At 39.6% G+C, this 14,702-nt stretch overlaps 1 long non-coding RNA gene across 2 annotated transcripts in view; it reads left to right on the forward strand.

Annotated features, from left to right (window-relative positions):
* The window catches only part of LOC134169666 (uncharacterized), a 35,849-nt gene extending 21,949 nt beyond the window's left edge, over positions 1-13,900 (forward strand). For both annotated transcript variants that reach the window (XR_009966989.1, XR_009966988.1), the window contains exons 4-5: positions 466-634; positions 13,597-13,900. This is a non-coding gene — a long non-coding RNA (uncharacterized LOC134169666). The remainder of the gene's footprint in view (positions 1-465; positions 635-13,596) is intronic.
* Positions 13,901-14,702: the final 802 nt, after the last annotated feature.

The following is a 14,702-nucleotide window of genomic DNA, read 5'->3' on the forward strand; positions in this document are numbered from 1 at the left end:
ATGAGCTGTAGGAAGTTCCTCTTCATTATGGGAAGGATTAATATAAGAGATAAGAAAGTAAGGAAAAGCCTGTGTGAACAAAGGACTTATGAAGCGAGTAATTAGATAAGACATTCACAGAGATTTAGTTATTTAATTGCTCAGTAGATAATGTGTGTATATATGTACACACATGCAAGTTATGGATGTTTCTGCATGCAATTATCTGTGAATATGCTATATACCTCTGAAATGGCTGATAAAGTTCTAAGTTGACTGTCATGAGTTTTAATGCCATTGAACTAAATAGCTTTGCCATTTAACTCAGCATTTCACTAACAAACAGAAAGTATTAAAAACCTTAGAGGGCAGAACTTTCTGGCTTTGCAGAATTTGAAGTCAATTCAAGTGTTGTGTGTGTGTGGTGGGGAGAACAGGGCTGGTAAATGCATTTTTTTCTTTTACATCTTTTTCTTCCTAAACCAGTCCAACAGAGGAAGCTGTGACCATGTACCCCAAGGGCATTGAGTTACTGAGACTTTGTGAATGAGTTTGCATCCCTGACGCCGCAGTACATGGCTCTGTCGTATTCACAGCCAGTTCCAGCTGGGAAGTGCGTGAGTTTAAATCATCATGAAGACAAGGTTGGCTTTAAGTAAGCCATTTTATCTTTCTTTATAATGCTTTGAAGGAGGAAATTTTGCTGCTTATGTAGCTCTTGAGAGCTGTTATTTCCAGTGGCTCACCTGTGAGTGCAGTGCTGAAGGACACAGTTTACAAGGTGTAGCTGTTGCAGAGCCGTAAACATGCCGGCTGTCTTTATTGAGCAGACTGGGGTTTCCAAAGGAGCCAAGGAAATTAGTCACCTGCCTTTCCATGTAAATAAATGACCAGCATGTCTTGCAGAGATAATTTTTCCATAGGTAAGTAAACCTCGGGAGAGGGGGGAGATATCTCCATCATGTGCCATGACCCTGCACAAAAGGACAGGAGTTCTGCAGAAAGTTTGGTACGCTTTTGCGCTGGAGAAGCTACATGTCATGCTTTCCCTGTCTGCTTTGAGCTGTAAATCTCTCGGGGACCTTCAGAGAGCTCTTTGTGCTCTGTGGGATTTGGTTGGGAGGATGCTGTCTGAATCAGTGGCTTCTCAAGACAGGTCAGCTGCAGAAAGGAGCAGGGAACTTCTCTCACCTGGAGAGAGATAAACTCAACTCCTGACACATTTAAACTAACCTCCACTGAGCTAAGCAGCAGTTTCCCTGAGGGATGCTGTTCTGCAGTTTCTCATCCTGGAGTTTCTGGTTTAGTCCACTTTCCGAGCTAAGCAAATGGAATAAACCCAGTATCTGGGTAAGTAAATCAGCATCGGCACTGAGCAGGATGCTGTTTGTCACTTCCTGTCTCTTTCTCTCTAGAGAGACACGAGATTGTCACCTTCACCAAATCTTGTCTATTAAAATCTAAAGCTGGATAATCACATGAATGAGTTCAGGTCCTACAACGATAAAATAAACGTCTGCTGCTATAGAGAAGCCAGTTGGTGACCTTTCCACTCAGCTTCCCTGGTGATTCACAGGTTTTATTTTTTTGTACAAAAGCACTTTCCCTGGCAAAAGCTCCTTTAGTGAAGGTGAAAATGAATAAAATAAGCCCACAAAACACTGAAGGGAAGGTTAGGTCTTTTCACAGTTATCACTATTTATAACATAAAGCAGCTGAAGTGTGGTGAGCTCTATGGAGGAATGCATGCGTTTCCATGTGCCAGCCTGAGCTCAACTCCCGAGTTAATTTCCTCATGTTAGCAATTCTTTGGTGTCCTGTATTTTCAGGAGGAAACTTCTTCATAGCCTGGTGTGCCAATGTGATCTCTTTAAATGATACTGAGAGCATTTGACATTTGACTCTATTAAAAATTCATCAAGAATCGATATACTGCATTTTTCATTGAAGAAATTGCAATCAGTAGCAAAGTCTGAATATTCATGCAAAAGTAATATCTTTTCAGCATTCATTAATCTGAGTCAGCAATGAACTACACCTAGAATTGAGTGATAATTTGGAACAAGTAATTTATTTGATTATTTTTCTCATCTTCCCCATTATTAAATATCCATGACCAGTTTAATTGACCTTCCTGAAATTTTTCATTTAATATTCAAAGGTTTTTTGGTAAATGGTTTGAAGGGCTGTTGTGTGGTTGGTGGCAGCAACCAGCCAGGCTCACCCAGGCTTGCAGGGCAGAGCAGCCTGTGGCAGTAGGACAGCCGGTTCCTATGCTCAAAGCTGCTCCGGGGAGCAGTGCTGGCCCCACACACAGCTCTGCACCAGAGGATGTACTCCATGGTAAGGTTCCCTGCTTTTAGTTCATGGCTGATAGGGTCAAGCCCTGAACAGGCCGTTCCTTTGTCTTTACTGTTATCCTGAAAATATTTTAAGTTTCTAAGTTCTCTCTCAGTCTCTTTTTGGCTTAAAGTTCAATTTCCCAACTTTCTTTCACCGCTTGGCAATGTTTCATAGACCTCTGATCTGCTACCTCCTCCTTTATCTATTCCATCCATTTAGCCCACAACTTTACTGACATATATCTCTTTCTCCAGTGAGGACTAAGCCTAGCAGAAGGATTATTTCCCATATCTCAGTAGCTACACTTCCATTTGTGACCCCAGAATGACTGCATCTTTCAGAGCAGCCATCCTCAGCTTTCCCCAACCTGCAGAAGTTTCCCCCAGCATGTAATGACACAATTGATTATTTTTTCCCAAGTATAGTGTCTTGTATTGTCTCTCCTGAATACCAGGAATTGTACTTCCTGAATAATCTTTTTCTTTAAAGATTATTTCTGCTATTTGTCAAGACTTTTTTTGAATTTTAATCCTGTCCTCTTGTATTCTTGCAGTCCTTTCCTGCACAGAGTTATCAGCAAATGTAATAAGCATATTCCTTTTTCCATCATCCAAGTCACTAATGAAAATATTAATAATACGGAGTTAAAGGCAGGTCTCTCTGAAACTGTGCATGATTCATACTTTCATTTTGAATAGAACTGTTTTCTGGTAATGAATTGTCTTCTAGCAAGCTTTGTAGCCTCTATACATATCCCCAGATGCCATATTAATAGCTAAGGCTGAAGTCAAGCTGTGCCTCTTTAATGTCCCATAGAAGGAAATGCAGTTGGTATGGTACACGTCAGCAAATGCTGTTTGCTACTGCTCATGCCTTGGGTATCTTGTGGCTCTTATAGAAAGATTGAGTTTTTTCTGTGAATGGATGGTTCGTAGGCTGATATGTAAAGCAGTATGTTTTCCTTCTTAAAGACATGGTTACCTTTTCCCCTGTCTTTTCCTCTTCAGTCTTCCACGATAATAGTTAAGAATCTGATATCACTTCAGACATTTCCTTAAGTATGCAAAGATAAAGCTCATCATCATAACCCGTTTGAAGACATCTAAATTAGGTAGGCACTCTCACCATTCTCTTTTTATGAGATTAGAATCTTCCCTTTTTGTTACAGTATTATTGTGCCGACCATCTGCTCTCAGTTGGCCTTTTACATGAAGACTGAAGCAAAGAAAGCTTATTAAGCATTCAGCTTACTTGGTTAATGGTTTTCCCACTCCTTTTTTGGTCTGTCTTTATTACTAATGTACTTATGGAATTATATCTTGTGAATTGCTCAACACTGTGTACCCTGACCTCTCCAACTTCGTTGCTGTACTTCTCCGCTTCATGAAACGCTTGCTAAACTATTTTAAGTGCTAGAGCTTAGGCTACACACTGGAATTCCTACACAATAAATCCATGAAGTATATATAATCTGTTTTCACCTTCCAGTCATACTTGTGGGTCAGGCATCTTGCTTGAAAGGAAAGGTGGTGGCAGCCCCTCAGTTAACACTGAACTGAGCTCATGGCCAGTTAAAATCTATAGGCAGGTGAAGGCAAAAAAAACAGAAGTGAAATTATTGAGATTACAAACTTCTTTTTTTCAATCTAATAATATGCTATTTGTTCAAATTACATTAACTTTTTTTCCCAAGTTTTCCTCTTCTGAGTCATTCTGTTCTTAGTGCCTCACCTAGATTGTTTCTTAGGTCTTTAGACTTCTCTGTGGATTTCCCTTTATTGGGCCCCAGTACTTGTTCTCTGTCCTTGATCCTTTTAAAATAGTGACTGCAGCAAGTTTTACCTTTCTAAGTATGTGACCTCAAAGACACAAGAAGAATCCTTCTCAATTACATTGGACAGCTTGTAAACAGATTTCCAAATTATTCCAGCCATATGTAAACACACTAGGGTTTTAAAAAGTAGTTTGAGTCACAGAGATGTAGATCAGTAGAGACTTCTGGTTTGAATTCATGCATGGCAAAGCAATTTAGATAATAAGATGGGGAACATAATAACGTAAAATTTCAGTGTTGCAACTTCAGTTTTCACTACAGACGTGAGAAATGAAGAGAACTCTGATTTGCAAAGCTAAATAAAACAGAGGTGCAGAGGAACCTGACTGGGTGTGCTTGACCTTCTTTTCAGTTTTCAAGCAACTCAAAACTGAATCTTATGCAAAACTGGCCATTATCCTTGTTTTCTCATGCAAAGCAATGAACCTATAACTTACTAAAGAAAGCAGACTGTTCTTTGCTGATATAAAAAAAAAAATCTCAGCTTTCCTCATTTTCTCCTGAATCATCTGAAAATTGTTAAGCTTTGTCAGATCCTAGTAAAAGATACTGAAAGAAAATAAACCTGCATAAGGTACTGAAAGAAAATAAAAATGCACACAGCTATGTAACACAAACTGACTGAAATTTAGCAACAATTTTGAATTTATCTTAATTCCTGGCAACTGAAAAGCAGGAGCCTCTGCTGGGGCCTGCCTTTTTCGGGAGGTGCTGGTAAAATAGCCTTAGCCCAGCCCTAAGGTAACTGATGCCTGGAAGCATCTCTGGTTAACAGAGAGAGCAAATCATAATTTGCTCTCTGTCAGACTGGAGGAACCTATTTCTTGCAGAAAACCAAACCAGAGAATATTTAGCAGGGTGACCTAAGCAGCAAATATCCCCTTCAGTTTTCCCCCAGTCTGAAGTGGTGTGTGAGCTTGTTGCAAGGCAAATGCAGAGTGAGCAGAACAGAAAGAAACTAACATTGTTAGTACTTCTGCTAAATTAAATAGAAATAACTGCTACCTGCTAATATTTCCTTTGAATTTGCCAATTCCTTGTGATACATACAATGCACGTTGCTAAATGCATCAGGCTCAAGGAAAGCTGGGACTAGGGTGAGCAGTAGTCGCCTGGATGCTTCATCTTGGTGATCCTTGTGGCAGCTCCATCACTTCATGCCTTCCCATCGTTCTCCAGGTAGCCCAGTTTCACAGGAGAACAATCTTGACCTTCCAATCCAAATTGAGCAAAGGATGGCTGAAAAGGGGGAACTGGAGACTGAAGGTACAATTTTAAAATGCAGCTTCCATGAGAAGTCTTTACTTAGAGCGATGCAGATCTCCAGCCAGTCGTAGCTCTTTTTTTCCTTGTCTCTTTCTTTGTAGCTTTTTAATTATTTTAAATGTAAAAGTGAAAAGCTTGGTCTGGAATCTCTAATTCTGAGCAGTTGCCCACAGGCAGATTGTTACTGGTCAATCACTGTTCAAGATGACTGGATTTTCCAGACTTACTTGTTTCAAATGTAGAAGTTTCTGTAAAAACTGCAGATGGTGAACTGCAAACTCCTGCAGAAAGTGAGCAGCCTTTAGGAGGCTCTAAGAAGGAGGGATGCACACAGAAATCGGGTTGTGCTTTGTGATCAAGTCTCCTCTTTTGACAAGAGAATTGAAATATCAAGCCACTTAAAATGCTAAGGAATTTTCAAAGCATAGTCTTAACAGAGAAAATATCTTTCAAAAGTAAATGTTGTAGGCAAATAAAAAGGTCTTGATAGCTGAATACCAACTAAAAGTGGTTTATAATGAAGGGTTTTTTCCTTCTTATCCATTGCTTCAAGCAGTCACTCAAAAGAAAAAAAAGTAACTTCCAGTCCAGTGAGTAAAGAGTTTAAGGTCTGTCTTTAGCGGTGATGCAATGCATGCTTCAATACATTGTGGTATTTTCTGATATATAAACTGAACAGTAAAAAGGCAGAGCGTGGTCTAAAGGTCACTATAATAAAATAGCAGAATCTACTGATTCCCCTCAGAGTTTATGATCTGAGTAAGATCTCTTGTTCCAATTGATGAGATTTCCAAAAAGCTGTATTAAACTTTTAGAGAAGAGGTAGCCATTCTAGAGGGTATGTGGGCTATGATCAATTCACTGCTTGCTTGAGACTCCTGAGAAATAATTAACCTATGGCTGTATTTTCTTTAGAAGGAACAAATTCAGGGTTAGGAGGAAAAATTACTTTTCCCCGTAGTCTTTTACCAGAGATATTTAAAAGCAAAAAAGAGCTTTCTGTCCCCATCCCAGAAGCCATTGAAAATGCAGAGGTGGGCACCTGGTCTGTGATGAGACACGTTTTGTGCTAGATAAATGTTATGTTACCCTGACAGCAGACGTGCTTCTATTTTGTCATTTGCCCTTCTTACCCTAGAAGAATAAAGACTCTTGAGCTTTTTTAGTTACTGAGCTGGAAACTGTTAAATTGTGCTGAGCCATTGCTTGAAGTAGTAGAAAAGAATTACTGAAAAAGTAGTTTGCTCAGTAATCATATCAGCTGGAATTGCTTCTTCTTTGCCACCCTCAAAGGCCATCCGCTGTCAAGAATTATTTTCTCCTGAGGGTCAATAAAAAACCTCAGCATTTTTGATTTTTAGTTTTAAATGATATTGGAAAAGCTAAATCATGTTTTATTTCTAAAAATCTTACTTAAAATCTTTTGACAGGTGCTTAAAGCTTCCTTATATACTGTAGCTGCAGGGCTTATTTTTTTATCATATATGTACTGTTGTAATGCCTCTATTTAAAGGTGTGTTCTTCAGGTACAGGTGCTACAAGTAAAATCAGAATGAGGTTTGTTTTCTTGTTTCCCTCAATACCAATGTTTTTACAGAGTTGTTGAACTGCACTTGCTGAGTTTTACCTTGACACTTTCTTTTGGAGGCAATCTAATATGTTCTGACTGAAAGTTTTAAGGTGGAAGTGCCAGCGCACAACAGAAACAAGGCATGGATTTCATCATTCTTAACCCATTATCATATATTTTTTTCAATCTGCCACTTTAGAAGTCCTGTGTTGTTTCATTCCAGGTATTTCAACAGCTCATTTTAGTCTTGCTGACATCGCTGTGTCACGGTTTGTGTTTTTTCTGACATGAAGCTATCAAGTTGTTCCATTTATTCTTCCCTTTTACCTCTGCTTCCAAATGAGGTTTAGAGAAGTTAAACCCCTCCTGTGTCTAAGGTCTCTCTTATTTGAGTTGTGTTGCCCTTTGCATTTTATAATTGCTGATGTAGGTTTTCAGTTGAAAAACTGTATATCTTTCTAAAATACTTGGAAGAATGACTATATTAAATAAATACTAAAAGGCAAAAATTGCTAAAATGCATCAGTGGTTTTCATAGAATTTAATTTTTTGCAAAATGAAAATGTTTCAAAATATCCCAGTGTTTCTGCCACCTTGTCTTAAAAGTTGAACCAGAATTTGGCTTGTCTGTGATTTTTCAGTGCTCATCGTGTTTCTGATGTGTCACCTGCCATCCTCCTGCTTAAACCAGTTAGATCTGAATAAGAAGGAAGCCAGGTACCCAAAGGGGAGCCCACCAGCTCTGCTGGTGTGTTCTCCATGCAGCACAAAGAAACTGGAGGTGTCACTGTCTGTGTTAATATCTCTTCATCCTTGTGTTCAATCACAGAATCATAGAATCTTAGAATAGTGAGGGTTGGAGCTGCTTTTCACAAAATTCATGTATATTTTATTTAAAAATGTGACAGGAGCATGTTTTTCTGCCTTTTCACCAATAAATATAGCTGGAAGGATGCGTAGAAGAGAGGTGTTCCCCCTCACTGACTGATGCACCGTGACACAGGGTGTAGAGGAAATTCAACACTTTGTCACTTCAGCCGCTGACAAAGTGAGTCACCACTCCAAGGTCCCAACTGCTTGCGCTGATGCAGATCCAGACTCCCCTCAGCAAGTGCGGGGTGTTAGTCAGGCATCCCAACCTACAGCAGCAACCGGGAATACTGGGTGGGGGAATAGCTGGCATAATTTAGCAGGATTCTGTGCATCAGTAAACATGATATTTATTTTTTTGGATGTGGCGGTGTCTGTACTAGTCGGTTGGATGAGGATGACTCACACAGAATAAAGCTGTGGCTATGAATGGTCATCCAAGCTATATATCTGTGTTATAGCTTAGCAGAGCTGAGCTGGCCTCAGTCTGCATAGGCCACTGGCCTTGGTGCGGTGTAGAAGGGTTTGGATGTGGAGGTGGGTGCACAGCCCTTGCTCATTTTCCTTTCCTTGCAAAGCCTCACGCTATTAGTGTTTTTGTGGTACTCATGGGAACAAATTGTTCTTTCTTTTTGAGCTCTAGAAAAGTGTTTTATGACGTGAGCAGCAAGTTTGCACGTTGTGTGACTAAAAACCTCACTTCCCTTTGCCATTGTAGTGGACAGAGGACACGGAGGAGCAAGTACATAAAACACTTTCAGTTAGCTCGATGGGGAAGATGTAGAAAAGTAAGGTATCTCATTATTGACCAGTTAGTGATAAAGTACCAATTGCTTCAGATACAGCAGACAGCAATTGAGTCACAACCTGGCTTTTCCCCTGCAAACACCAGAGCAAGGGCATCCCACTGGTTGCAAGCCACGCTGGGATGAAGAAGGTTTCATTTTCTGGTGATGTGTAGTTATACATTGCTAGAACTGAAGCTTGATCATTGTTTCTGAAGCTGGATCCAGCCATGCTGACAGTCACTTTGCATCTGATGGGCCACTTTTGTGAAGGAGGAGGGGAAATAAAAGGTAATGTTCAACTGCTTAGACATTGATGCTATTTCTTTCTTTTTTTTTATCTATAAATGAGGCTAGGATGAACTCTGAAGGAAGCAGATCTAGTATTTACACCTTAAAGACTCTGAGATACCCATTTTGTGTTTGGAAATGAAAGACAATATTTATTTGTTCTTTATCTTTGAGTTTTAAGCTTCTTTCCATACCAAAAAAGTGTGGGAGAAGAATAAGAGATAAAGATGTGTTTGAAATACAATCTATTCTTTGAAGCTCTCACAATATTTTAAAGCTTTTCCCTACAGCTATTTATTCCATGCACTTAACATCTGTTTTATGCTTTGATATATTTTGCAATTATTTTTCATCCTTAATTTGATTTTCTTTTAATAACATTGTTCAGAAAAATAGCGGGTGACAAAGATGACTAGCATGCATCAGATAATCCCTATCTGCCCAAGATGAGTTGTTTTAATTATGTACGTGTACTTATTGTGCCATAGATCTACTTAAAGGTTTTATGATTTTCAGGAGGCAACATGATGGGAAAAGAACTTTTCAAAGGATTCAAAGTATTAGATAAAATAGTCTTGCTTTTACACAGCATATACATTGTGGTTCCCCACTTACAAGACAACAGTTTGCTGATGAATTAAAGGAGCAACATCAAGCCACTGGGTAGGAAGGAGCTTGGAAAGATGGGCCCTTAGCAAGGGTGCTGTCACTAGGGTTTTCTCCTAAAGATCTCAAGGGTGAGATTGCTTGGTCCTACCAAAATCATCAGAGTTGCCATTCAAGAATTGTCTGACCCCCGCCATACTTCAAATTGTACAAGGAGAAATAGCCTCTTGTTAAAGCAAAAGTCATTTTGTTATAAATTATGAATATTCCATGTATTCTCTCTTTTCCCATTTCTTCTCTTTTCCCATTTCTTCTTTTTGGTGGTTTTGGTTTGCTGCTTGTTTGGGGTTTTTTTGTTCCCCAGGTACATGAATAGTCTCTTTTCTGTCAGTACTTGATTACCTTATTTGTCTACAACCAGCTTTGATTTTGCTGCTTGTAAGTTTTCTCTGAGAATTAGATATTACTTAGATATACAAGCACTGCTCTAACCAGTCAGGTTCTGCCTCTGACAGAGAAATGGGAATGTAATGGAGTTTTTCAGTGTTCTCTATTATAACTCTATTATAAATTACTTGTATGGTATCTAGCTGTGGGTACTATATTTCCTTTATTCCTTGGTGATTCTAAATTGCCTAGGGAAAAAAAAAAACAACAAAGCCTTGTTGGAAAAAAAACCCCAAGAAAACAGATTTTGATTTCATCCCAGAATCAACAAAGTATTCCATTTGACCCCCCATTAAATATTTCATTTTAGTTTCAAAGACCTTAAGCATTTTAAACATAGAATAAGGTTTACAATTAAATATTTGCATAAAGTATTTTGATGAGAAAGAAATGTTATTTAAGAACTAAAAGATTAAGATAACTTGTTGAAATTGATGGATAGTTGTGAAGTGTTTAGATCAGCCTGAACCTGTGGGTTTTTGAATGAGTACGTTTTTAAATAGACCTTTCTCTAGCTCAAGGTCAGCACCTGCCGCATGCATATACAGTGCTTTACATCCAGCCAGACTTGTACACATTTATGTTCTTAAGAGAAGAAATTTATCCTCAGTGCTTGAACTTCCTAAAATGCAGTAAACAGTAACCCCTGATCTCAGAGCCACCAGGTGTGATTTCCAGTGCTGGCCATGAAGTGGGTATTACCTGCTATTGCTGTGGCCAAGGAGGGTATGAAGAGAATTAACAACCAGTGATATTATGTGTGCCAGCTCTACAGTAACTGCCATGATAACCACCAGAAGTACATGTATCGTGCTGGCATGTGGTGAAAACAACTGAATTCTCTGTTTTTCCCCACTCATAGACACAGTATTTCTTTTTTTCATTTGTCATCAAGGCTGCTTTTTTTTTTTTAAATGGCTTTTCTCACTTTATTTTCTCACTTTTCTGCTGAGCTTTCTCCCCATCGCTATGCAAATGAACACACTTGTACAATTCCATCAATCATGAGAACTCTGTCATTGTCTCTCAGCAGGCCAAAATTAAAACAATCCATTTTTATTGGCTGTGGATCTTCATGCAATGTGCCAGCAAGGGCTGCTCTGGGGACAGAATGGCCAGAAATGTCCAGCCTCATGCATGGGATGTTTTGAAGAAGCCACCATTACAACTGCATCAGCTTCTGCTCTTATGTAGCAGCTGGGAGCAGGGACATATTGTGATGCAGAAGGAAACAGGATGAGAATGGAGCCATTAGCCACATCTGGGGAGCTTCAGGCTGGAAGATGAGTTATTCACTCACCCATGTGCAGGTATTCCTCAAGGGACAATGCACCCCAAGTAACCCACTCACCCCTGTGTTGCTATCCACAAAAATGCCTGAAACAAGGAGAAATAGAGAATGCAGCACTTACCTGGCTATGTGAGTGAGATCATCAGCTCCTATATAAGCACCGTTATGCTGTAATTGGTTGCTACAAATTCTACATATTTTAGACTGGCTGTTGACCTTCAAAAGGAATTTATTTTCTTATTTTTCAGTGCTTAGGTATTTTAATTCTGTCTTTGAATTTCCTTTTAGAAACATCTTTACTACTTAAAGCCCACCTCTTTGTGCCTTAATATGAGACTCTCATTTGATTTCCTTTTATATCTGTGATATAAATCTTTGATCTTTATTTTAGCTTTGTCTATAATGTAACCACTGAGGAAAATGCTAAAGAGGTCTCTGATTTTTTCTGTCATTAAAAGTGGGATCATGATTTTCACAGAATTCAGCGTGAGGTAATGTTTCTCCAGTCTAGTTCTCACATTTTAAATAATAAAAGTCAACAGAATGCCACTACAGATTTTTTAATTTCTTTTTTGGTGCTGTAAATTGGATTTTGATGATTCTCCAGTATTGAAAGAGCGCTCCTTCTGCACTACCAGGAAGAATCCCTTGTTGCTTCTAGCAAGAATTGTCATGGTGATGCATTCTGTTGACCACAGTTTAGAAACACAGATTGTTCCTAATTTTGGTTCCCTAATTTACTCTGGGTACTGTAATAGCTCTGTTTCTTTCTCTCCCTCTCTGTTTTATTTTTTTGTTTTGTTTTGTTTTGAGATTTTTTAACATGACAAACTCTATATTTATATATATACACAAACTAGGATCTGCCCTTTCACCTTCACATATACAAAATGTGCTGGCTGATACTTTCTTGCTGCTTGTCTCTATGTAGGTTTGTGCTGTGGCTGCAGCCCCCAGATCATGTCGTTCTTGTCCTCACTGGTCCAGCAGCATAAGCACTGCCCTCTCTGCTTGCTGGCATCCAGCTACCAAAAGGACATCTTGCCTTCTGCTCTTGGACCACGACATCGGAGAGAATCCTGGAGTGCTCTTCTTGCAGGAGAATGTTATTTTGCAGCCACTATAGAAGATGTACTTCAGATACTGAATTGCTCTCTCTGAATGCAGAAGAAGAATGGGAAAACCCAACAGGGCATTAAGCACGGGGATCGTTATTGGCATGCAGGCACAGCCTCTCTGTGGCTAATTGTGCCTCCATGGGAGAGACCAGGAGTGGCCTGAAGAGCGCTTGGTCCTCAGGAAGGCTGGCAAGCTTTTAACTGAGCTAAGAAATTTAATTTGGCAGTGGAAGTGCAGCACTTGGGTTAGACTCAAGTAGTCTTGAGATATAAAAACATTTCTATGGGAGTTCTTGGCCGAGAGAAGAGTCCAGCAGCTTGCGGTGTGGAGTGGTGCCGCTTTGTTTGTTTCATCATCGTGTTGATGGCTTCAAGAGGTAGTGTTGGCCTGCATTTATGTCTAAGCATTTACTGTGCTTTCATACATGGACTAGAAGCAGCTCCTCCTGTGGTACTGGTCTGTTTTGGGCTGGCAAGGAGCTCCTGCCATTCCTGCATATGAAGTCTGAGCAAAGTCTTAAATGAAAAGTGAAACTGGTGTCCCTGCCCATGGCAAGGGGGTTGGAACTAGATAATCTTTAAGGTCCTTTCCAACCCAAACCTTTCTGTGATTCTATGATTCTGTTGATACTTCTGCATTTCTTCGAAGACTCAGAGCTACCGCAATCCTGATTCAGCCCCAGGCCTCCAGGAGAGAGGATTTTTCCTTCTGTCCTATCCTTTTTAAAGGATAAGTAAATTAGATCATCCAGACTTCAGGGAAGACCTTGCAGGTGTACCTTTGGAAGGCAGTAGAGTGGGCTGGGGTGAGATTTGCATACCTGGTTGTGCAGGCACAGCCCTGGAGATGGAGAATAATGAGATGAGCCCTGGGAGCGAGGGACAGTATGGGCAGGCTCACATTCGCACTAATCTGCTTTTTAACATTCATGATTCGGCACAGCTGATGAAGAGGTGTGTGGTTTCCAGCTACAGACAGAAACAGTAAAATACCTTGGACAGTATTTGTGGCTATTGATCATAAAAAAAAAAAAAAAAAGTTTATTTCTGGAGAAAGATTGTTATTTTTTTTCTTCCTAGTCCACAAAGGTGAAACTGTCTAGTGTGACTTTTCAAACAATAAATCCAAGTATATTTTGCTTGTTTTCTTCTGTTGTTAAAAAAATATAAATTGAATGCTGTTTGTTTTGACACAGTTTCACATAGGCCCTTCCAGAGGAATGGAAATCCTTCAAGATGAAGCGGAAGATGATGAAAGCCACTGGGTCTGTCTTCCCACATGGCGCAGACAGCTGTGTCCTTGCTCGGAGATCTGCAGAAGACAAACCCCAGCAGAGTCAGAAAAGCTAAGCTCTACCTGCATGCCAGCTGCACTACAGGTAACTGCTATGCCTTTTATTTTAACATAAATATTTTGGATATTTAAAGAGAAGTCGGAGATTATGTGGGGGGAACTAAGGCTTGAAAGATATCTCAACAGAAACTCGGCTCTGAACCATTGTCCCAGGGGTGAGGAACAAGTAGAGGATATGGAGGGAAACATGCTTGATTTCAAGGAAAATGCTGATTTCTAAGACGTGGTAATTTCATAGAGTTTATGCAAATTTCACTAAGTCTTTAAAAAAGTCACACAAAGGACACTTTGCCATCAGCTTGAAAGGAATGTAAATTAACATATCCTTAATGCACGGTCTTGTTTGCTGGCAAAGACACGTCTAGAGGAGCTGTATTTCCCACTGAACTCCTTGAGTGATAGCAATGCTGGCACAAAGTTTTGTAATTTTATGCTATTGCAGGAACAAAGTCATCTAGTTGAGGATCTAATGATTCTGTGGCTGCATTTTCTATTTTTTACATCCTAGTGAATTCCATGTTTTATGTAAGATTACACACAACATACAGGAGAAATACAAATTGTTCAAAACACACTAGAGACGTCAGCAGACATGTTAAGAGCATAAGTGCTTTGGAAGAAGTCAATGTATAGTCCATACAAAGCAATATCAATGCTCTCTGTTGGATAACGGAGGAACTGTGTGTGTGCTTGTGCATAAAAGGTGAAATTCCAGTTCCATGTATACAGAGTAGGGATGCAGGACTGGGCGCCTTGGTATCATGGTAACAAGGCAAGGCATGTGGTATACATATATCTGAACATCAGCGTCCTCACTTTCTTCTCGGATGTACTGCTTACAACTTTGTAATGACCTCAGTCAAAAACTAGGCTGAATGCCAGCATTTCTCATCACAAAAAAGGACATTCTTGTGGCAGCTAACATTTGTAAAGTGAGTTAATGGTAGA

Source organism: Pezoporus occidentalis, unplaced genomic scaffold, assembly GCF_034315485.1.
Source record: "Pezoporus occidentalis ecotype Australia unplaced genomic scaffold, CSIRO_AGI_Poc_V1 ctg35, whole genome shotgun sequence".
NCBI classification, from domain to species: domain Eukaryota; kingdom Metazoa; phylum Chordata; class Aves; order Psittaciformes; family Psittacidae; genus Pezoporus; species Pezoporus occidentalis.